The sequence below is a fragment of the Microplitis demolitor genome, chromosome 9 (genome assembly GCF_026212275.2).
Source record: "Microplitis demolitor isolate Queensland-Clemson2020A chromosome 9, iyMicDemo2.1a, whole genome shotgun sequence".
NCBI classification, from domain to species: Eukaryota; Metazoa; Arthropoda; class Insecta; order Hymenoptera; family Braconidae; genus Microplitis; species Microplitis demolitor.
In genome coordinates this window covers 2,065,541-2,089,757 of record NC_068553.1, presented here as the reverse complement: position 1 = coordinate 2,089,757, position 24,217 = coordinate 2,065,541, and the positions used below count along the sequence as shown (strand labels likewise).

The following is a 24,217-nucleotide window of genomic DNA, read 5'->3' as shown; positions in this document are numbered from 1 at the left end:
GTGTCGGCGAGAATTTAAATATTTTAAAAATAATTGGACCCGGCCGGGATTCGAACCCTGATCTCCCGCTTGGGAATTCTGCCCTCAGTCTGTCGGTCCAACGTCTCTTTTGAACGACAGCCTCTGAACTTGTAATATAGATTTTTATAGGATGTCTCTAGCAATTGTTAATTAAATCTGTCTGCTTTAGAATAATTACAAACTGCACAGTAATTAGCAGTTGCTGTTTAATACTCAATACTATTCTATTGATCTGATCATAAATTGCTATAGAAACAGTAACTTTTTTATATCGTCCAGTATTTGATAGATGCTTTTAGTTAATTTTAATATTTTAACAGAATAAAAATAGTTTTATCGTATAATTAAATGTACTACTCAACGTTGGTAATTATTAAATATTCTGTTAATAAGAATCGATATTCTATCAATAAAAAATACCAAGAGAATAGTAAAACAATAATATAACAATTTCCAAAATTAAACATTATTAATGTTTCGTATTCGTCCGTGTAAATTCGAATATCTCCATAAATATTGCTCATATCAAAAAATCTATAAGGACCTTTTTTGTAGCTCTTTAAATTTCGTAAAAAAAGTTCTAACAACTTTTTTCTCTAAAATAATAATTAACAGCTCTGCGATCTACAATTTAAAAAAAATCATTTCAAAATTCAAATTTCCCGCGAAAACTAAATTCCCTAAGCAGCTCAAAAATTTAAACAATTTTAAAACTCACCCCCTCTATAGACTCTTAACTTCTAATTTTTCATAATAATAACCCATAAAATTCATATTTCAACCCCCTTTACAGGTTTTAAAAAATATAACCACAATATTAACCAAATTTTGAAAAATTTAATTTTTAATCTTGATAAATAAATAAATAATATATACTATTATTATCATTGTTAGTATAGTTAAATATAGTTATTACTGTAAAGTAATATATATGTTAAAGATTGTGAGACTACGACAAACAGACAAAGTTGACCCAGGACGCGATGCGAGCGCGAATAAAAGAGAAGAAAATACCTCACGCTCTACTCTCTTTACAACTTACAGAACAAATAAAAACCACACGTATATATATATATATATATATATATATATATATATATATATATATATATATATATATATATATATATATATATGTCTGTATGAAGAAGTGAATAAGATAAAGTAAGACTTAAGGATAAAATTATATTTAAGTAAAAAAAGGATAAAATAATAATAATAATAATAATAGTTATGCTTACACTTATGGTAATATATATATATATACCGTTATAATTATATTTATTGTTGTAAATGAAATAATAGTATTTCTCATGGTGTTATTATTATTATTATTATTTATTATGATTTATAATTATAAATTGATTTAATTGAGCTTACATGTGTAATTGATTTAATTGGTTCATTAATATCTGTAATTATTTATGATATAGAATGAAAAAGTTGAGGGAAATTTTTATTACAATTTTTTTTTTTTTTTTTTTTTTTTTTTTTTTTTTTTTTTTGGACTACTTGGGAATAGAAATTTTAAGAATTGGAACGTTGGAAGTTGGTTTAGGCAAAAAAATAATGAGGCACTTTTTGTGGGGAATTTTGAGAGCTATAAAAAAGGTAAGGGATGATTTTTGATAATGGGAATATTTGAGCGGGAATTTTGAAAAGAAGGTAAAAAATATTTATGGAGAATTTTGAGAGCTTGTAGGAGTGGGAATTTTGAAGTTAGGAAAATTTGATAAGAAGCTTTTTTGTGGGGAATTTTAAGAGCTACAAAAAAGATAAGAGGTGATTTTTTGATAATGAGGATATTTGAGCGGAAATTTTGAAAAGGTAAAAAATATTTATGGGGAATTTTGAGAGCTTGTAGGAGTGGGAATTTTGAAGTTAGGAAAATTTGATTAGAAGCTTTTTTGTGGGGAATTTTAAGAGCTACAAAAAAGATAAGGGATGATTTTTTATAATGGGGATATTTGAGCGGGAATTTTGAAAAAAGGAAGACAAGTATTTATGGGGCATTTTTAGAAATTTTGTAAGACGAAAGCTCAAGTAAATGGGGATTTTGATGTTAGAAAAATTGATAAGAAGATTTTTCATGGGGAATTTTGAGCAAAAAAAGTAAAAAGTTATTTTTATAAATTTTTAGAATTTTAATTTATAATTATGGGGAATTTTAAAAAAAAATTTTAAAAAGTTGGTCATTTTTATGGGGAATTTTCTAAGCTACAAAAAAAGATTCCGATGAATTTTTAAATATTTTTTAAAACAAAAAAAAAATATTAATTTTGAACTTGTAATCAAAAACTTGAAAGTGTAAACTTCAAACGACTCTCGAGCGTTAAATATTAACTTTAACAAAAAAACCAAAGATATATTTTTTGTAGAGAGTACAAATCTCTATAAACTCGTACAGATTGATATTTACCGTATTATCAATATTTATCGAGTTATTAAAAGTTTAAAAAATAAAATCGAATATCCAGTTTCTATTAAAAAAATTTAATTTAAACTTTTATTTCATTTAAATATAAATATATTAAAAGTAATTATTGTTTATAAGTTTTTTAATTAAAAAATACGGTGTAGTAATAAATAACAACAAAAAAAAGTTTTTTATTACTCAAAGTTACGACCTCTAGTGCAAAAAATAAAATTCTCGCCTTTTTTCAGTTTTTTTTTATTCCTTCTTCATTTCACCCTCATTTTTATTATTATTATAATTTTTTATTTTGTTACAGACATGTAGATTTGTGTGTGTACATGTATTATATTATAAATTCCCAACAGTAAACTCACATTAAAAGTTTTTATGGAATAAAAAATACTAAAATAAAAAATATAAATTTACAGAAATAATTCAACTTTTTTTTCGTGTACGAATTTTTTTTTTTTTTTTTTTTTTTTTTATTTATTTACTTATGCCTGAAAATGTGAATACGTTAAATAACCAAATGTTTTAAAATTATGTTTTTTTATTGAGGGGTAAATATTTAAAAATTTATATTTTTTGAAAAAACTTTTTTTTTATTATTACGAACTTTATAATTAAAATAACTGCTTAAATATTAATAATATCGAAAAAATTAATCAGACCTTTTTTGTAGCCCTTAAAATTTCCTAACGAAAAGTTCTGGATGACTTTTCTCCCAGATTAATATTTAAGGATCTAAGAGCTTATATAGATTAATAATGATCAAAAAATTTGTAATTAAAAAATTTTGATTAAAATAACTAATTAAAAATCAAAAATATCAAAATAATTAATCAGACCTTTTTTGTAGCCCTTTGAATTTGCTATAAAAAAGTCCAAGATAAATTTTCTCCTAGATTAATATTTAAGGATCTAGGAGCTTATATAGATTAATAATGATCAAAAATTTGAAATGACTCATTATGAACTTTATAATTACAATAACTGCTTAAATATTAAAAATATCGAAAATATTTATCAGACCTTTTGTGTAGCCATTTGAATTTCCTACAAAAAAGTACTAGACGATTTTTCTCCTAGATTAATATTTAACGATCTAGAAGCTTATATAATCCAATAATGCTCAAAAATTTATAATACATTTTTAAAATTCAAATAATTTGTTAAATATTGAAAATATCAAAAAAATTAATCAAACCTTTTTTGTAGCCCTTTAAATTTCCTACAAAAAAGTCTCAGTCATTTTTTCCCTAAAATCATAACTAAAGGCGTCAGTCTTTAAAATTGACAAACTAAATTTTTTTTATTATAAAATTGTGGCTTTAGTTATAAAAATATAGCAAAATTTATAAAATTTTTTTTTATAGAGGTTTAAATTTTCTACAAAAAAGCTTCAGGGACTTTTATCATAAATTAAATATCCAAAGCTCTAGACGCTTTGAAAGCTGTGTCTAATAAAAATATTAATCTAATTTCTTAAGAGCATATTATAAAAAAAAGTATGCATTTAAAACATAAAATCAATACTCGAGTTGAAAAAAAGCATTAAAAGTAATCAAATTTGCTTTAAAAAATAAAAAAGAAAAAAGATTAAATTTTAATAAATTTTTTCTCTCTCCGACTTTTGGGGCTGTGTCTTGGGTACTTTCTCTCCCGGTACAGGGTGAAAGTTTGGCGGCAAAGGGGCGCCGGTATATTCCACACACTCAAATAAAACTGTTGGAGGGGCCGGTCGCCAGATAAAGGGGAAGAAATGTAGGGGCAAAAATATAGGATGAGAAATAGCGAGAAAGAAAAAAGTCTAGATGGCCCGAGAACACGATGCGCCGCAACGTGGGGACACGGGGGCACTAAAACGGAAGGGGAAATGGTCGGAGGGTCGAAAAAGAAAAGAAAAAAAAAAAGAGAAAGTTAAAATAAAAATGAAATAAAAATAAAAATGTACCGAGGAAAAAAATTTAACAAAAAAAAAAAAATCCAATTTTGTTGCCATGACGACCGACTTGCCTCGACTTTGATAAAGATCCCCCATTTATACCAAATGTATCATGTTTTTATATTTTTTATTTTTTAATTTAAATTTTAACCGGCTTTTTTTATTCGACGTAATTTTTTCTACGGAAATTTTTACGTTACCATTTTAATGCATATTTTATTTTTTTAAATTATAATTTATATATTTTATAAAATACTAGACCACAATTTAATATATAAATAATTTTAAAAAATTTTTTTTTACCCCCGCTGGGATTCGAACCCGATCCTGCGTGATGACGAAATGAAAATGCCAAATTTTTGAAAAACACTATGAAAAATGGTCACAGAATATCCAAATTTGAAAAAGCTTAGTACCATTTTAAAGGGAATTTAATAAGCTACAATTTCGATCTCCTAAAAAATTTTCAAAAACGCATTATTTTCCAAGTTACAGCGCTTTAAAAAAAAAAAAGTCATGATTTTTAAAAATTTCATGTTTTAAAATTTAAAAATCGCGCTAACTTTTAAACTATTGACTTTATCGAATTTTTCAAAGAATCAAAAATTGTAGAGCAGAAAATTTCCGATCTCACGTACAGGCTATTTTTAGTTTTTTGATAAATTTTTAAATTTTTATAAAATTCTAATTTTCAACTTCAATTTTTTTGACGCAATTAAAGTAATTACACTTAATTACAATTCTTATGAACGGAAACTGAATTTTTTACTGAAGTTTTTATTTCATATAAAAAATATAAAAAACGATAAATTATCAATTTTCAGGTAATTAATCTATGTATAGTAAATAAGTGATAAAAAATTAAAAAATTTTCCATAAATTAAACAAATAATTAAAAATGACCTCAATAATTAAAAACAATAATTTTTTCGTAATTATCGTTTTTTATTTTATACTTAAATTAAATGAAACGCTCTAACGACCAAATTCCTTATCACTGTAGATTAAACGTCATGGCAATTTTTTTTTTTTTATTTAAAAATTTTTTTTTTTAATTGTTTTTATCGCTTTTGAAATGCGTACTACACTTTAATGCGTTTTAAAAATAATAAATTTAATTATAATATTTTTAATAAAAATAATAATAATAATTTATTGTAGTAAAAGTGTAAAAGTGATTAAAATCTAGTGAACACGCGGTTGTAACATAACCTGACCTACGCATTGTAACTGTTATATATTTGTATATATGTATGAAGAATGAATTGTATGAACGACACGAGAGTGCCCGAGGCCATTGGGTTTTTTGACGTAATTCAGTAGTCTACGTCATTATTATCTTATACATATTTTAGAAACAATTTTTTTTTTTTTTATAAAAATGATTTTTCAATTGAAAATTATGATAAAACAAGTGGGTTTATGACAAAAATTAAGAGGACCAAATTTGTAGAGAATTAAATTTCCTGTAAAAAAGATTCCAGTTTATTTTTGACGAAAAAATGACGTCGAAAGCTCTGGGAGCTTGCACAGGTACCGTACGATTGAGCTTGCGGCCACCAGCGGAATTTGGAGCTTTAAAGTTAAAGTTTGATTTTTTAAATTGAAATCTAAATTTTAGAATATGAAAATTTGAGCGAGCTTTTTGGGAGCTTGCGATTTTTCAAAAAGCTCTGACTGAAAATTGTGTGGTGAAAGCTTTGTGAATAAGGAGATTGCTGGCGTAAATTTTAGGCATTTTTGAGCTTTTAGAGACATTTTGATCATGAGCTTTCGAACCAACCAAAGCTCAAACATTGCAAGCTCTATTTTTTGAACAAAAATTGCAAGCTTGATTTTTTTAACAAAAATAATTTATCAGAAAATTTGTAAGATAGGAATCTGACAGAGCTTTTTTAGAGCTTGCGATTTTGTGATGAAAGCTCGGGCCGTCAAAAATCAATGATAAAAACTTAGAATTTCGAATTGACTACAATTTCAGAGCTTTTGACTTTCCAATAAATTTGAAGCTTTTCCAGCCATTTCGAATTTCCGAGCTTTCAAGTTTTTCCCTCGGCTCATAAAATTTGCAAGCTCAATATTCTGAGCAATCGGAAATTGAAATAACTCTTCAAATTGTAAAGATAATTAAAAATTGATGGTGACCTTTCTTGTAGAGCTTTAAATTGCCTACAAAAAAGCTCTCATTGCCATTCTGCCGAAAATCAATACTGAAGCCGTAGGAGCTTTTGAAAGTCATGGGAACATTTTCGAGCTTAAACACAAGTACTCAGTGAATAGAAAAATTTAATATAACAGCTTAAATATTAAAGATATCGAAAAATTGATAATGACCTTTTTTGTAGAGCTTTAAATTCTCTACAAAAAAGCTCTCATTATCTTTTCCTCTAAAATCAATACTAAAGCTATGAGGGGTTTTAAAAGTCATGAAAAAATTTTGAGCTCAATCACAAGTACTCAGTCAATAGAAAAATTTAATATAACAGCTTAAATATTAAAGATACCGAAAAATTGATGATGACCTTTTTTGTAGAGCTTTAAATTGTCTACAAAAAAGCTTTGAGTGACTTTTATCGTAAAATCAATACCGACGGCTGTAGCTCCTAGACAAGTAATCACTAATTTATAGTATAATAAGTAATGGGAGTAAAAAATAAAAAAGGTTGACTGTGGCAACATCGCAGTCCACATGACCGTCCTTTATTCTCATAGTCATAGTGATAGTTATAGTCGTGGTCGTGGTCTTTCTCCTGAGTAGTCTGTAGTGATCGAGGCGGCGCTTGCGGCGCGGAATGACGCGACTCGCCGGGCGGCTTTCCTCGGGAATTCTGTTATAGATTAAATTTTTTTACCGGCAAGATATTGATTGTTGCTTTTTATTAATGTAACATTAAAGTATAGTCATATATATATATATATATATATATATATATATATATATATATATAAGCCAAACCAAGCCAACGAACGAGCAATATAAGCGAATGGACGTACGAACAACCAGTGAACTTTTCCCCACTACTAAAAAATCTCTTACTTTTACTCCCACTTCAACTTAAAATTTAACTCCCCATCTTCCCCCCTCCCCACCCCCACTTCCACCCTCACCCTATTTTTAATTTTTGTATTTTATTATTATTATTTTTATTTTTTACATCGCCCCTTTTTCTTTTATCAACATACGACAGAGTAGACTCGATATTTAAATTTTTTTTTTTTTTTTTTTTTTTTTTTTTTTTTTCATTTATTAAGAGTAGGGATAAAAGACGCGGGCTAAAGAACTCGCCGATCGGAGAAGCGTTAGTAGTGGGGATTACTATATAACTTTTACCATTCAATTCAAGTTTATCATTGGCTACTACTTTTTAAAAAGTGGGGGTAAATCGTGCGCATATCCCGCGACTCCGCGAGCCCCGCGTTACCACTACCGTTAGATCAGAGATGGGAACCACGTGACTTAGCGAGGGGAAGTTTATAGAGAAAAAATTGTTGGATATACTTTTGAAATTTTTTAGTATTTTTTAGTTATTTTTTTTTTCGAGTCAAGGAGAAATGGCAGATGTGGAGAGAAAAAGGGACGGGAAATGTAGATATATTGGAAAATATATATAGATATATATGGATGTATGTTGGATGATTAATTAGAGCTTTAGAATTTTTAGCGTCAATTTATTTGAAAAGAATTTTTTAATTTAAAATAATATTTGAAATTAGTTTTGATTTATTTAAATTGAGATATGAAGAAATTTTAAAAAATCGATATCTCGATTTAACGCTAATCGATATCTCGTAAAATTTTGACCGATGTCGAATGAAATTCGATTTTTTTTTAAGTTGATGATTTGTATTTAGTAAAAATTTATTTTTTTACAATCGATTTATCGAATATCGATATCTCGAATTGATGATTTTCGAGATATCGAAATTAGTTAAGTCGATTTATTGATTAGGAGAAGGAATAATGATTTTTTAAAAATGAAAAAAATTGATATCTCGATTTAACGCTAATCGATATCTCGAAAAATTTTAATCGATAAGTCGAATGAAATTCGATTTTTTTTGTTGATGATTTGTATTTGGTAAAAATTTATTTTTTTACAATCGATTTATCGAATATCGATATCTCGAATTGATGATTTTCGAGATATCGAAATTAGTTAAGTCGATTTATTGATTAGGAGAAGGAATAATGATTTTTTAAAAATGAAAAAAATTGATATTTCGATTTAACGCTAATCGATATCTCGAAAAATTTTAATCGATAAGTCGAATGAAATTCGATTTTTTTTTGTTGATGATTTGTATTTGGTAAAAATTTATTTTTTTACAATCGATTTATCGAATATCGATATCTCGAATTGATGATTTTCGAGATATCGAAATTAGTTTAGTCGATTTATTGATTGGGAAAAGGAATAATGATTTTTTAAAAATGAAAAAAAAAATCGATATCTCGATTTAACGCTATTCGATGTCTCGAAACAAGTAATATCGATAAATTGAATAAAATAATCGATTTAATAAAAATTTTAATGATTCTATTGTAATCAATGAATATTTAAGAAAAAAAATTATATCGATATAAATCGAAATGAATCGATATCTCGAATGCATGAACAATAAATCGATTTAATTATTTATTTTCTAGAATCAAAAAATTTGTAAATTTTTTAAAATTACTAAAAAAAGAGTTCATAGTAATCGATATATCGAATTACAAAGTCGATACATCGATATCTCGATTTTGATCAGATTTCCATTAATTTTTTTTTTATCAAAAATTTTAATATGAAAAATTGATAATCGATATACATCGATTTATATCGATATCTCGAAATGACTAATCGATATATCGAAATGCGTAATCGATATATCGAAATCGATTATCAAATTTTGATTTTCAGAAATACAAAAAAAATATGAAGTGAACTAAAATCGATATCTCGATGTAGTATAAATCGATATATCGAATCGAGATTTATATCGATAGTACAAATTTTTTTTTTAATTTAAAAGTAAAAATGAATTAATTGCAATTATTATTTGTTATTTAATATTTTAAAATAAAGTTATTATTACTATTTTTCATACATTTTATAGACGTTATTTATGGCGGTTATAAAATAGTCTCGATGGATTTAGTTTATGGGTAATTTTATATATATTTTTTCGATTTAACGCTAATCGATATCTCGAAAAATTTTAATCGATAAGTCGAATGAAATTCGATTTTTTTTTGTTGATGATTTGTATTTGGTAAAAATTTATTTTTTTACAATCGATTTATCGAATATCGATATCTCGATATCTTTTAATTTAAAAGTAAAAATGAATTAATTGCAATTATTATTTGTTATTTAATATTTTAAAATAAAGTTATTATTACTATTTTTCATACATTTTATAGACGTTATTTATGGCGGTTATAAAATAGTCTCGATGGATTTAGTTTATGGGTAATTTTATATATATTTTTTATTCTTATATTTATTATAATTTGACTTTTTTTACTGCAATTTTATATATTTTTCTTGGCATTTAATATCCGTAATGGCATTTTCGCGGACATTTGGCGCGACAATTTACAATTTTAAATGAAAAAATTCAGGAATAAAAATAAAAAAAAAAAAAAAAAAAAAAAAGAACACAAGTACAAATAAAGAAAGAAAGCGAGAAGATAGATCTTTTGTTATTATTATGTAGGTTGAACTCCTATGACCATAACCCCCCCCCCCCGCAATATAATAAATATATACAAAAATATATACTTTTAAAAAAATTTAAACTCCGAAGTTTGAATCTTCCTCAGTATTGTATTTATTTAATCATTTGAATTTTTTTTCAAAATTTTGAGGACCGGGTTCGAATCCAACAGAATTTTTTATTTATTTTTTTTTTTTAATCAAAAATTTTTTTTTATAGTAGTTATAAGTAAAATTGATTTAAAATTAAATTTCCCGCCATTTTGAAATTTAAATCCTTGTAAATAAGCTAGTAAATTGAAATTTCCGTTTTGGCAACCTCAAGTACACGGATCGAACCCACGTTAAAGCTTTCCGGGGTACAAAAAAAAAATTTTTTTTTTTTTTATTAATTTCAAATTTTCAAATTTTATATAATTTCTAACTAAAAAATAAAAGAAATATTTTTTAGTCAAATAATGAAGTAAAATTCAAATTTTAAAATTTGCGCGCCATTTTTAATTATAGATTTTTTTTAAAACTAAGTAGTAAATTAAAATTTTAGTTTTCGAACCTAAAGTACGCAGTTCGAATCTAGGTTACGGTTTTATGTGAACCTTTTTTTTTTTTTTTTTTTTTTTTTTTTTTAATAAGAACGCGGATTGATTTTACATGACTTTTTTTTTAGATTGATAAGTTATTTATAAAAATAACAATAACACCGTAGGAATAAATGAAAAAAAATTAAAAATAAACGATAGATGATACTAAAAATATAACGGCTGAAAAAATCAATTTGCATTATTCGTTTAAAAATTGTGTGACGGCGAGTGAGTAATAACGTCAATAAAAAGGGGGGTTAGATTGCACCCCTTAGCAACTCACGGCCTCTTTGCCCCCCTTTTGTCACATGTACAGTCCCTGGCATTTATTCAGTTTTCTATACTCAACATTTCGTTTTTAATTTACATATATATATTCATATATATACTTGTTAAATAATTTTTTTAAAATTTACTTTGAATTTTATCAAAATTTTGAGTGAAATTTTGATTTAAAAAAAAAATGTAAAAGACCTTTTTTGTAGCAAGTTTAATTCTCTACAAAATTGTATTCATTCATTTTTTTCGTATCTTTGATAGTTTCCCCAGAATTTAATTTTTAAATTCAAAAAATTCAATTTTAGTTTAATTCATTTTTGGCGCGAATTTTTATTAATTCGATTAATCGAAAATTACTCATAAACTATTGATTTTAATGAAAAATTATAAGAGACCTTTTTTGTAGGAAATTTGATTTTCTACAAAATTGTATTCATTCATTTTTTCTGTATCTTTGATAGTTTCTCCAGAATTTAATTTTTAAATTCAAAAAATTCAATTTTAGTTTAATTAATTTTTGGCGCGAATTTTTATTAATTCGATAAATCTAAAATTACTCATAAACTATTGATTTTAATGAAAAATTATAAGAGACCTTTTTTGTAGGAAATTTAATCCTCTACATAATTGTATTCATCCATTTTTTCTGTATCTTTAATAGTTTCCCCAGAATTTGATTTTTAAATTCAAAAAATTCAATTTTAGGTTAATTAATTTTTGGCGCGAATTTTTATAAATTCGATTAATCTAAAATTACTCATAAACTATTGATTTTAATGAAAAATTATAAGAGACCTTTTTTGTAGGAAATTTAATCCTCTACAAAATTGTATTCATTCATTTTTTTCGTATCTTTGATAGTTTCCCCAGAACTCCTATTTCAAGTTCAAAAAAAAATTTGTATAGAATCATAGATATATATGTGAGGTATATATACATGTATATATACATAAAATTTTTTTTATTACACTATTTTTACATCGGTCAGTTGGTGCCAACAAAAGACGTCAAATATTATACGGTTGGAATTTCGAATAAATTCCTGTAGCGGGTAAAATATTGAAATTACGTAAAAGGTCATTGGGACCTTTTTTATACAAAATTAAATTCTTTATAAAATTCGTCCTCTGGAATTTTAACTTATCTTTGATATTTGTAAAATCAATACTCTTATTATTATTCATATGTATCTATATATTTTTTAATACTACTACAGCCGTAATACTTCTTAGAGCTTAAACTATTGATTTTATCATTAAAATTGTAAGTAATAATTCTGTTGTAAATTTAATTTTGTATGAGAAGAAAAGGTCATTACACTTTATTTTTTTAAAACTGACTTTATCGTCAGAAAATATATAATTTATCACTAAAAATATAAAAAAAAAAATTTATTTCTGTCGATTTAATTGCTGAGATATTTATTTTATTATTTTATTAATTACTGGAGAAATAGAATTTTCACATCCACAATTTTAATTTATTTTTAAATTTATGGAGAGATTTTTACATTAATCGATGCATCGATTATCGATTAATTGATTTTTTTTGGAAAAATTAAAAATTTTTAATCCAAAACATAAAATCGACATATTTTAATAAAAATCGATATATCGATTAGTTAATAATCGATATATCGATTAGTTGATAATCGATACATCGATTAGTTTATAATCGAGTATTTTTTGTGGTTGACTTGAAAATTTTCAAAGATTTTAAAATCGATACATCGTTTAGTTGATAATCGATTTATCGATTAGTTGATAGTCGATTTATCGATTAGTTAATAATCGAGTATTTTTTGTGGTTGACTTGAAAATTTTCAAAGATTTTAAAATCAATAAATCGATTAAATAAAAATCGATACATCGATTAGATGATAATCGAGAAATCGATTTGATTTTGGTTTTAAGTTTAAATTTTTTAACTCCTTTATAACCGATTGATTATAATATTAACTGATCGATATATCGATTACTTAATAATCGATATATCGATTACTTAGTAATCGATTATTTTAAAGTTATGCTTTTTAAAAAATTATTATAAATGCATCAGTTTTTAAATTACATGTAAGTTATTGATTTAAATTCGATTTGATAAATCGATATATAGTATAATCGATAAATCAATTTTATAATTCAAAATAAAATTAATTTTTAATACTCGAAAAAAATGTCTACATTTCAATTTTCCAATAGAACATCTAATCGATCAATCGATTCAACATCAAATCGATCAATCGATTAATAACAAATCGATGTATCGATTAAATGTAAAATTATTTTCTAATTTTTAGACAAAAATTGTACAGACTAAAATTAAAATATTTCATCTAATCTATCAATCGATTTAACATTAAATCGATACATCGATTTAACAATAAATCGATACACCGATTTAGGAAATTGATGTTTTCTTATATATTTTAATTTTTTTGCTTAAGAAATAAAAATCAAAATTTCATAAATCGATTATCGAATAATTTTTGTAGCAAATCGATTCATTTTTATTGTTCAGAAAAAAAAAAAAATTCCTTCATGAATGAGTGATTTAATTAATTTAATTAAATCGATTTATATAGCAAATTAAATTTTTCATATTTATTTAATCTTTTTTTTTGTCAAATTTTTTTATTATCACTTTTATTTAAACTGCATACACAGTAATATATAAAGTACATATATTGTATACCTATATATATATATATATATATATATATATATATATATACGTCATACAATTTACACAAGTGGACTTACACACGCTTTTGACGTTCAAGAGTCTTGTAACATAAAAAGACCGACTGAGTTTATATAGACCGAGTTGTTAAAAAAAAAAGTTAAATTAAATAAAATAAAAAAAAAAAAAAAAAAGTCAGGTAAAGTTGAATAGAGTCGAGTAAAAAATTTAAAAAAATGAATAAGTAATAAAATAACAAAAATGTGAAAGAGAAAGTGCAGTTAATATATATATAAATATAAATATATATACATATATATTTGTGTAAATAGAAATTTTACTTTTTTTAGTAAAATGAATTTCAATTATAAATTTTAATGGAATTAATTATTCATTTAAATTTTAAATAATTTAATTTTTTTTAAATTTCGCGCTTTTTTTTATTTAAAAAATTTTTATAAAAATAAAAAATTTTTTAAGAGTAAGGGAGGGTTTTGGATAGGAAATTTACTGGGCTACAAAATTGATCATGAGTGAAAAAAGGCTAGGATTGATAGTTTCGGAGATATGGGAGTTTGAAGCGCGGGAAAATTGGTGGGAAATTTGAAATTTGAAAAATTTGGGAATTTGATGCTGGGAAGGGAAGGGGCGGAAAAGGATATTAGACACCAAATAATTTTATATTCCATAAAAAAAATTAATGAATTTTAAACCTGGTTTAAAAAAACAAAATTTGAAATTTGAAGTTTTGAAAAATAATTAAATTCATTAGAAGGCTATAATTTTTAAACCATTGATTTTATGAATTTTTTAAAGAAACAAAAATTGTAGCCCTTGAAATTTCCTATCCAACGACCACCTACAACATATATTTATCTCATATATTTCTCGAGTTTTCATTAATATAATTTATGAATCAAAAATTTTCTCAAACTCAAAAATAGTAATCGTCTTATTGTTGGCCCGTAACTCAAAAACAATCACTCCCACGAAAATTTTTAAAGAAACAAAAATTGTAGCCCTTAAAATTTCCTATCCAACGACCACCTATAACATATATTTATCTCATATATTTCTCGAGTTTTCATTAATATAATTTATGAATCAAAAATTTTCTCAAATTCAAAAACAGTAACCGTCTTATTTTTGGCCCGTAACTCAAAAACAATCACTCCCACGAAAATTTTTAAAGAAACAAAAATTGTAGCCCTTAAAATTTCCTATCCAACGACCACCTATAACATATATTTATCTCATATATTTCTCGAGATTTCATTAATATAAGTTGGGACTCAAATATTTTATATATAATTTTATTCATATATATAAAATTATAATAATAAATCTTATCAATGATCCGTAGCGTACATTGACGTTACAATTACAATTGTATTGAGTGCAGTAGCAGAATTAAAATATGAGAATATATAAAAAAAAAAAAAAAAAAATATATATATATATATATATATATGTATTGTATATATAAAAATTAATATAGTGTAAATGAATGAGTAAGAAAATAAACATACGTATGATGTAAATGTAAATATATCATATATATATATATATATATATATATATATATATATATATATGTATATTCATATCAATAAGCGCGAGTTATTAAAAGCACTTGTATTTTATTATCTAATGTATTCCTCATTGTTTTAAATATATATAATTTTTGAATTAATTTTCATAAATTTTTTTTTATATATCGTTATTATTTATAAAATATATGAGATAAATATATATTATAGTATGTCATTATAAAGGAAATTTTGTGGGCTACAATTTTAGTTTCTTTGAAAATTTTCGTGGGAGTGATTGGAGTCAAGTTATGGGTCAATATTTATATGAAGATGAGTCTTGAGAGTTTGAATTATCAAGACTTTAATCCACTGCCTTTTACTTTTATGGAACTATAATTTTTCTTGAATTAAGACATTTGATAAATTAATTTTTAGTAAAAAATTTTTGAAATAGAAACGATTTTTTGAATCAAGAATATTGATTTCAAAAATAATTTTTTTGAACTAAGAAATTTTTAAAACAGAAATTTTTTTGAATTAAGACTCGATTTTGAAAAATACTTTTTTTTTTGAATAAGAAAATTTCTTGGATTAAGAAAGTTCCTTGAATTTGTTATAGTCAAAATTTTCTTGAACCCAGACTGTTGGAAAAATTTTTTTGAACTAAGAAATTACTGGAATCTATTGTAAATGAAATTTCCTTGAATCGAGAAAATGTTGGTATTAAAAGAAAAATTGTCGTAAATCATGAAATTCTCCGAATCTGTTACAGAAATTTTCTTAATTCAAGACCATCGCTAACTAGAAGCAGAATTTTGTTGTAAACAATTTCTTGAAGCAAAAAAATTCCTAGAATCTGTCACAGTTTTAACTTTCTTGAGTGAAGACTCAATATCGAAAAAATTTTTTTGAACTAAGAAATTTCTGGAACTTGTTACAGGAGAATTTTTCTTAAATTAAGGAATTTTCGGAATTTAAAATAGAAAAAATTTTCTTGAATCAAGATTCGATCAGACAATTTTTTTTAACTAAGAAATTTCCGGAGTCTATTGTAAGAGAAATTTTTTTGAGTCCAGAAATTTATAGAATTTGTTACAGAAGAAATTTTCTTGAGTCAAGACTCGATATCAGACAAATTTTTTTGAGTCAAGAAATTTCCAGAATTCGTTACAGAAGAAATTTTCTTGAGTCAAGACTCGATCAGACAATTTTTTTAACTAAGAAATTTCTGGAGTCTATTGTAAGAGAAATTTTCTTGAATCAAGAAATTTCTAGAATTTATCACAGAAGAAATTTTCTTGAGTCAAGACTCGATATCACACAAATTTTTTTGAGTCAAGAAATTTCTAGAATTCGTTACAGAAGAAATTTTCTTGAATCAAGACTAGATATCAAACAAATTTTTTTTTGAACTAAGAAATTTCCAGAATCTATTGAGAGAAATTTTCTTGAATCAAGGAATTCCTAGAATCTGTTACAGAAGAAATTTTCTTGACTCAAGACTCGATATCGATAAAATCGAATTTTCTTAAAATAAAAAATTTTCAAAATCTGTCACTGTATTTTCTTGAATCAATACTCTACATCGAAATAACTTTTTTCACTAAAAAATTTCTTGAATCAAGAAAATTTCTGAAATTCACTTGCACCCAAATTTTTTTTCTCAAAAAATTTTTCTTCAACTAACTTATTTTTCCCTAAAAATTTTCTTCATTCAAAAAAAATTTCTTAAATCAAGTAAATTTCAAAATTTTCAATTTCCCGCCATTTCTCCCATTCTTCGAACCTCAATATCTCCCAAACCATCAATCCTACAAAATTTTTTCTCAGACCAATTTTTCACCACACTAAATTTCCTTTTCAAAATTTCCCACCAAAAAAAATTATTTTCAAATTTTCTCCATAAATAAATAAATAAATAAATATTTTATTATTTAAATAAAACAAAACTAAGAGCACTGACCTTGATAGTCAAACCTTTTTTCTTACATAAATAAAATTTTTTTTCCTTTTTTTTTTATTTTAATTTTTTTAATTCGACTTTTTTTATCATCATTAATGCTACACTTTTTTTTCCATTACAGATCTCACTTCCGGTGCAACGATCGAGGTCTTTTACAAGTGAGTGTACACAAGTGAGCTAAAGAGCCCTTATATATATTACTCTTGCTATATTTAATATCACATATATATTTTTTTTTCTGCTTATCCCTCTTAAATTTTTATTATTATTTATTATTAATAAATTACACTTGTACATATATTTAAATAATTAATTATTGTTATATTTTTTTTTTCCCAGACGATATACGGTTTTATAATTTTAAATTCCCCTTGTCATTACTTTTATATTTATATATGTGTTATTAAATATAATAAAAAAAATATTGCCAATAAAAGTGTAATTACCGACGTGTAACGAAATGTATGAGTTACTCTAGAATGGAATACGAATAAATAATTAACATTTATTACGTTTTGTTTTACTTGAAATGGAAATTTTATATTATCCTCATTTTTTTTTATTCAGATTGAAATTCTGGGATAAATATCAAGTTTAGAGAAAACATTTATCAGAGCTTTTTTTTAGGAAAATTTTAGGGCTACAAAAAAGCTCTATGAACTTTGGCTGTAGAATTTGAATTGAGGGCGAGAGAGGCTGGAGAAGGGAAAAGAAATTAAGAGATTTTATGAATTGGAGTTTGTTAGTTACTTATTTATTAAATTGGGGGCCTAATTTTGAAAATATGAAAAATTCATGGAGAGCTTTTTTGTAGAGAATTTAAAGCTCTACAAAAAAGGTTAGAGATGTTTTTTTGATAAAAGTGAATTTTAAAGCTCTAGAAGCTTTTGAAACTTTAATTTCTGAGTGATAATTATTTTGGTCGAAAATGTATTTGAGAAAATTTAAAATTTTGGCTCAAAAATTCCTCATATCCAAAAGTTACTAGGAGCTTTTTTGTAGCTTATAAAATTCTCTACAAAAAAGCTCAGAGTCATTTTTCGTTTAAAATTGAATCTCAAAGCTCTAGAAGCTTTCAAATATCAAATTTTTTAATAAAAGTTATTTAAGTCAAAAACTTATCTGAGAAAATTAAAAATTCTGGCTTAAAAATTCCTCATATCCAAAATATTACCTAGAGCTTTTTTGTAGCTTAGAAAATTCTCTACAAAAAAGCTCAGGACCGTGTTTTTAATAAAATTGAATCCCAAAGATCTAGAAGCTTTCAAAACTCAAATTTTGAATAAAAAATTATTCAACTCAAAAACTTATTAGAGAAAATTTTAAATTCTGGCTAAAAAATTCCTCATATCAAAAAAATCACTCAGAGCTTTTTTGTAGCTTATAAAATTCTCTACAAAAAATTTCTCAGGCATTTTTGTCTAAAATAATAATTAAGAGCTCTATTTATCAAAATCGTCATAAAAATAATTAAAAATAAATTTTATATAAAATTATTACATTAATAAATTTAAGTTTCCGGTTGAAATATTAAAAATATAAAAAAATCTTCTAATACTTTTTTGAAGGCGATAAAATTATAAATAAAAAAGATAAATATCAATATCCTCTAATTCCAATAGTTTAGTCACAAAAATAAATAAAAAATAAAATCAACTGTGTAAACTAATAAATTTCTAATGTAATGTAATTAACTTAATTATAAATCACATATATATATATATATATATATATATATATATATATATATATATATATATACATTTATAAATCTATGTATATATATTACTCATCGACGTTGTCGTCGAGTACAAAATTAATATCGATTCTATGGCCCCTCTTTTAATTTAAAAAAAAAAAAAAAAAAGTTCAAGTAAAAACGAGAAAAATAAAATTTAAAAAAAAAAAAAGATGGGGAATGAAACTAGAGGAAAAAAGGCGGGAGGGAAGTCTGGCTGTTATCGAACGCAAAGTAGGAGAGGAAAATAAAAATGTTAAAAAATAAAAATATTAAAAATAAAAAAAAAAAAAAAAAAATAGAAAATGGTAATAAAAAATATGAGGAGAAGACGAAGATGTATAGGAAGCGAAGAAGGCAGAGAGAGAGGGAGAGATGGCGGGAGAAAGAGAGAGATAGGGAAGGAAAGGAGAAGGTTGTAGGGAGGAGGTAGAGGGCGAGGGGCAGAGGAGGGAGAAGGTAGGGTGGGAGTGAAGGCGCGGGAGGAAAGAGGAAGGCCAAGGGGAAAGGAGGGAAAGGGGGAGGTATCTCATCTTTACTTTATGAATTTAATTTTTAAATTGGACGGAATTGAACGATAGAAAAAAATTTTAATTAAACTTTTTTATTGTTGCTGTATAGAATTGTAATTTTTTATTTTATTTTATTACTAGTTTTTTTTTATTTTTATTGTTATTATTAATCGATTTCATGTATCGAATTGCAATGGTTATAGTATTCGATATATCGATTTTTTTGGTCGAATTTTGTAAAGGGAAAAATTTTTGTGGAGAAATAAAGTCAGAAAAAAATTTGAAACTTTTGATTTTTTGAAATTTTTAATTTCGATATATCGATTTATTTTAACGTTTCGATATATCGAAGATCGATTAGTCGGTTTTGTGAAGAAATTTTATTGAAAGAATTTTATAAGTTTAAAATTTTTCAGTTTTTTGAGTTCGATATATCGAAAGCGGTCGATATATCGATTTATTGGAACGATTCGATTTATGGAAAATCGATTAGTCGATTTTGTGAAGAAATATAAATAAAAAAATTTTTTAAAGAATCAAAATTTTTTAGTTTTTAGAAATTTTTTAGTTCGATAGATCGAAAGTAATCGAGATATCGATTAATTTAAACGATTCGATACATCGAAAGTCGATCCTACAGTTTAAAAACAAAAATTTTCGACATACTTATAAAAAATTTGAATTTTCATGTTTTAATGGAATTTTTTAGTTCGATATATCGAAAGTGTTCGAGGTATCGATTTACTTGAACAAATCGATTTATCGAAATTAATCGATAAATCAAATTCTAAAAAATTGCCGTCATAAAAAAAATATTTTTACATATTACGATTCTTAGATTCATGATAAATCGAAATAAATCGATACATCGATTAAAATCTTATATCGATTAATATCTCGCATCGATTTAAATCGACAATCTTAAAAAAAAATTTGAATCAAGTTTGATTAAAATTAATCGTCAATTAACGAGATAATAAAATTGATTTATCAAATAATTAAATCGATAATCGATTTCTTAAATCGATAATCGAGTTTTTAAATCGATAATCGATTTTCCCTAAATTTGAATTTTTAAAAAATTTATATAATTGAAATAAAAAATCAATAATCGAACTACTAAAATCGATAAATCGATTAATTAAATCGATATATCAATTAATTAAATCGATATATCGATTAATTAAATCGATAATCGATTTCGCCTAAATTTAAATTTTAAAAAAATTTATATAATTGAAATAAAATATCAATAATCGAACTACTAAAATCGATATATCGATTCATTAAATCGATATATCGATTAATTAAATCGATAATCGATATCCCCCAAATTCAAATTTTTAAAAAAATTTATATAATTGAAATAAACAATCAATAATCGAATTACTAAAATCGATATATCGATTCACTAAATCGATATATCGATTAATTAAATCGATAATCGATTTCCCCCAAATTCAAATTTTAAAAAAATTTATATAATTGAAATAAAATATCAATAATCGAATTACTAAAATCGATATATCGATTAATTAAATCGATAATCGATTTAAAAAATCGATTATTCAAATTTTCAAATTTTTTCGAACAAGTAAATATTGTTTTGAAAAAAATTTTTAATCGATATATCGAATGGTAAAATAAATCGATTATTTTTATCTCCGTAATTAAAAAAAAAACTAATCAATTAAAATTCTAATTCTAATTCAAATTGATAATAATAAAAAATACTTTTTTTATTAATTTTAATTAAATCTAAAAAAATTTTTATAACGATAATAAAAACGTCATTTTTATAAATTAAAACTGACTAAAAGAAAAAAATATATATGACAAGAAATGAGTTCCAAGAATTTAATTTAAACTTAATTAATTTTTCGCTTACTACAACATTATTATCATTATCATTTTTATTATAAATATTTTTTATTTTTTTTTTACTTTTTATCATTTTTTATTTTTACTCCAATGCAAGAGTGAGAAACTCTGTTATTTCCGCTCCTAACCCTATATATATATATATATACATACCTACATATATACATATATATACAACAATAATATATGTAACAATACAAGAGTCTGACTAACTCGCGATTCTTTTCCACACGTGCACTAAAAAAAATAAAACGCGATATCGAATATATTTTTCGCGGCACTTAATTTCCTTCACTTAAAATGCTCATATCTCTTAAAATATCAGAGATAGCCCTAAATAACCCCTTATCAAAGTTTTAGCTTATAAAATTTCCTACAAAAAAGTATTAGACTATTTTTTTCTATCTGCAATAATTACCCAGATATTTAATTACTTTTAATTAAAATGTCAAAATGTGATTTTTTACTTTTTATACAGTTGACACTAAAATTGCTCATCTCTCTCAAAATATCACAGATAGCTCAAAATAATCCCTTATCAAAATTGTAGCTTATAAAATTTCCTACAAAAAAGTATTAGACAATTTTTCTCTATCTGCAGTAATTAGTTCAATATTTAATTATTTTTAATTGAAATGTCAAATTATGACTTTCCACTTTTGATACAAAGAACACAAAAAATGTTTATATCTTTAAAAATATCACAGATAGCTCAAAATAATCCCTTATCAAAATTGTAGCTTATAAAATTTCCTACAAAAAAGTATTAGACAATTTTTCTCTATCTGCAGTAATTAGTTCAATATTTAATTATTTTTAATTGAAATGTCAAATTTTGACGTTCCACTTTTGATACAAAGAACACAAAAAATGTTTATATCTTTAAAAATATCACAGATAGCTCAAAATAACCCTATACCAAAATTGTAGCTTATAAAATTTCCGACAAAAAAGTCCTACAAAATTTTTCAGTAGCTCCAATAATTAACCAGATAATTAATAATTATTAAAAAAAACGTCAACTGACATTAGTGACAGTTCCCACAAAATATCTCTCAAAATATGACAGATAAAAAAAAAAGTATTTCGAAAATTTAACAGGAAATAAAATTTCCCAAAAAAAATTATTTAAAATTTTTTATATATTTTCAGTAGTTTTCAAAATAACTCCAGAATTCTCTATAACCAAATATTTCAAAATTTAAAAAAATTTCAAAATTTAAAAAAATTTTTAAATTTATAAAAATTCAAAAATATGAGCAAAAATTCTATCAATAAAATTTCTCATAAATATTTTTAAAAGAATTTCCATTTTAGTAAAAAAAAAAAAATAATTAAAATAAAAAACTCACCAATTTTAAATAATTTCCTTTTTCCCACCAAAATAATAAAATAATTATTTAAAAAAAGTCAATTATTCCGGCACTTGCACTTCACTAATTTGTTTAAAATTTTAAAAATAAATAATAAATAATATTTTTTTAAAAAAAAAATTAACCCCACAAATGAGGCGACGCTTTGTGTCGCGTATACATTTAATATAATTTTAAAATTTAAATTTCACTTTATTAAATTCACTGATTTTGAATTATTATCATTAATTATTGGTCTTTATAATTAATATATATATTTAATATATATATTAATATATAATAATAATAAAAAAATAACAAAAAAACGTGTGATACAAGATGGCGTTAACCCGCCCGCACACAATCAGGTGGAAAATGCCGGAATGTCGTGAGATCGTGATCGAATGGTAAAAATATATATATATATATATATGTTTATGTATATATATATGGATGTATAGTATATTGTATAGTCTTTGGCTTGGACTATAGTCGAAAAAAAAACACACACACACAACACTGAGTCAGAGCACACACAGTAACACTGAGCGCACAGAACACACACACGGTTTTGTTACGATGCTGCGTAGTCTCGGGCTAAAGATCGACTGGCAGCACTGGCGACTAACTAACGGACTCCAAGTCGCTAGATGCCGTTTAAAATTCGTTTTTTTTTTTTTATTTCATTTTATTGTAAAGTACAGTGGCGGGGGTAGCGTCAGTTGAGCAGTGGAAGGGGCGGGGGAATGCTGGGGGAAGGCGGGAAGACTTGAAATTTAATTTATTGGCGGGAGGGTGTGGATAGAAGAGAGGGGCGGGGAGAAATTTAGGGGGGAAAAAGAATTAGAATTTTTTGGCGGGAAATTTTAAATTTTAAATTTGAGGTTTGGGAGAAAGGTTGCAGGATGTTTTGAAAAGTTTAGAGAATTTTTTGGTAGAAAGGGATTTTTTGAAATGGAGGAAATTTGAATTTTTGGCGGGAAATTTGAATTTTGGGGCTTTGGGGTTTGAGAGAAAGGTTGGAGGAAATTGATGTTTTGAAAATTTTACAGAATTTTTTTTGTAGAAAAAGAATTCACGAGATTTTTTGAGATAGAAAGAAATTTGAATTTTTGGCGGGAGATTTGAAATTTGAAATTTCGGGTGAATGTTTGAAGGAAATTGATGTTTTGGAAACTTTAAAGGATTTTTTTGGAGAAAAGGAATTCAAGGGATTTTTTGAGAACAAAAGAAATTTAAATTTTTGGCGGAAAATTTTAAATTTTAAATTTTGAATTATTTTAAATAGAAAATTTTGGATTTTTGGGAATAACTAGATGATTAAAAGGTTTCTTTTTGTGATGATGTTTTGAAGAAAAAAGAAGAAAATTCGGGAAATTTTGTTTTTAAATTCAGGCATGAGGCAGATGGGGTTAGATAAAACTGGCTGTATATTTTATGAAAAATTGTCTGTAACTTTTTGTTCCTTACAAGTATCAATTAAACTTAAAAATTGGTGAGTGTGCATCAAATAGATTAAAATCCAAAATTGACATTAAAAAAATGTACCCTATAGTTATGTACAGATTTTTTGTTGTAAAATTGTCACCCACAAACACTAACAAATTGTCATT

At 24.7% G+C, this 24,217-nt stretch overlaps 1 protein-coding gene across 2 annotated transcripts in view; it reads right to left on the bottom strand.

The window, feature by feature from the left end:
• LOC103580797 (uncharacterized) overlaps nt 1–23,211 on the bottom strand; it is a 46,732-nt gene extending 23,521 nt beyond the window's left edge. For both annotated transcript variants that reach the window (XM_053741798.1, XM_053741799.1), the window contains exon 1: nt 22,605–23,211. The gene's annotated coding sequence lies outside the window, so the exon portion shown is untranslated. The remainder of the gene's footprint in view (nt 1–22,604) is intronic.
• Between the last annotated feature and the right edge of the window lie 1,006 nt (nt 23,212–24,217).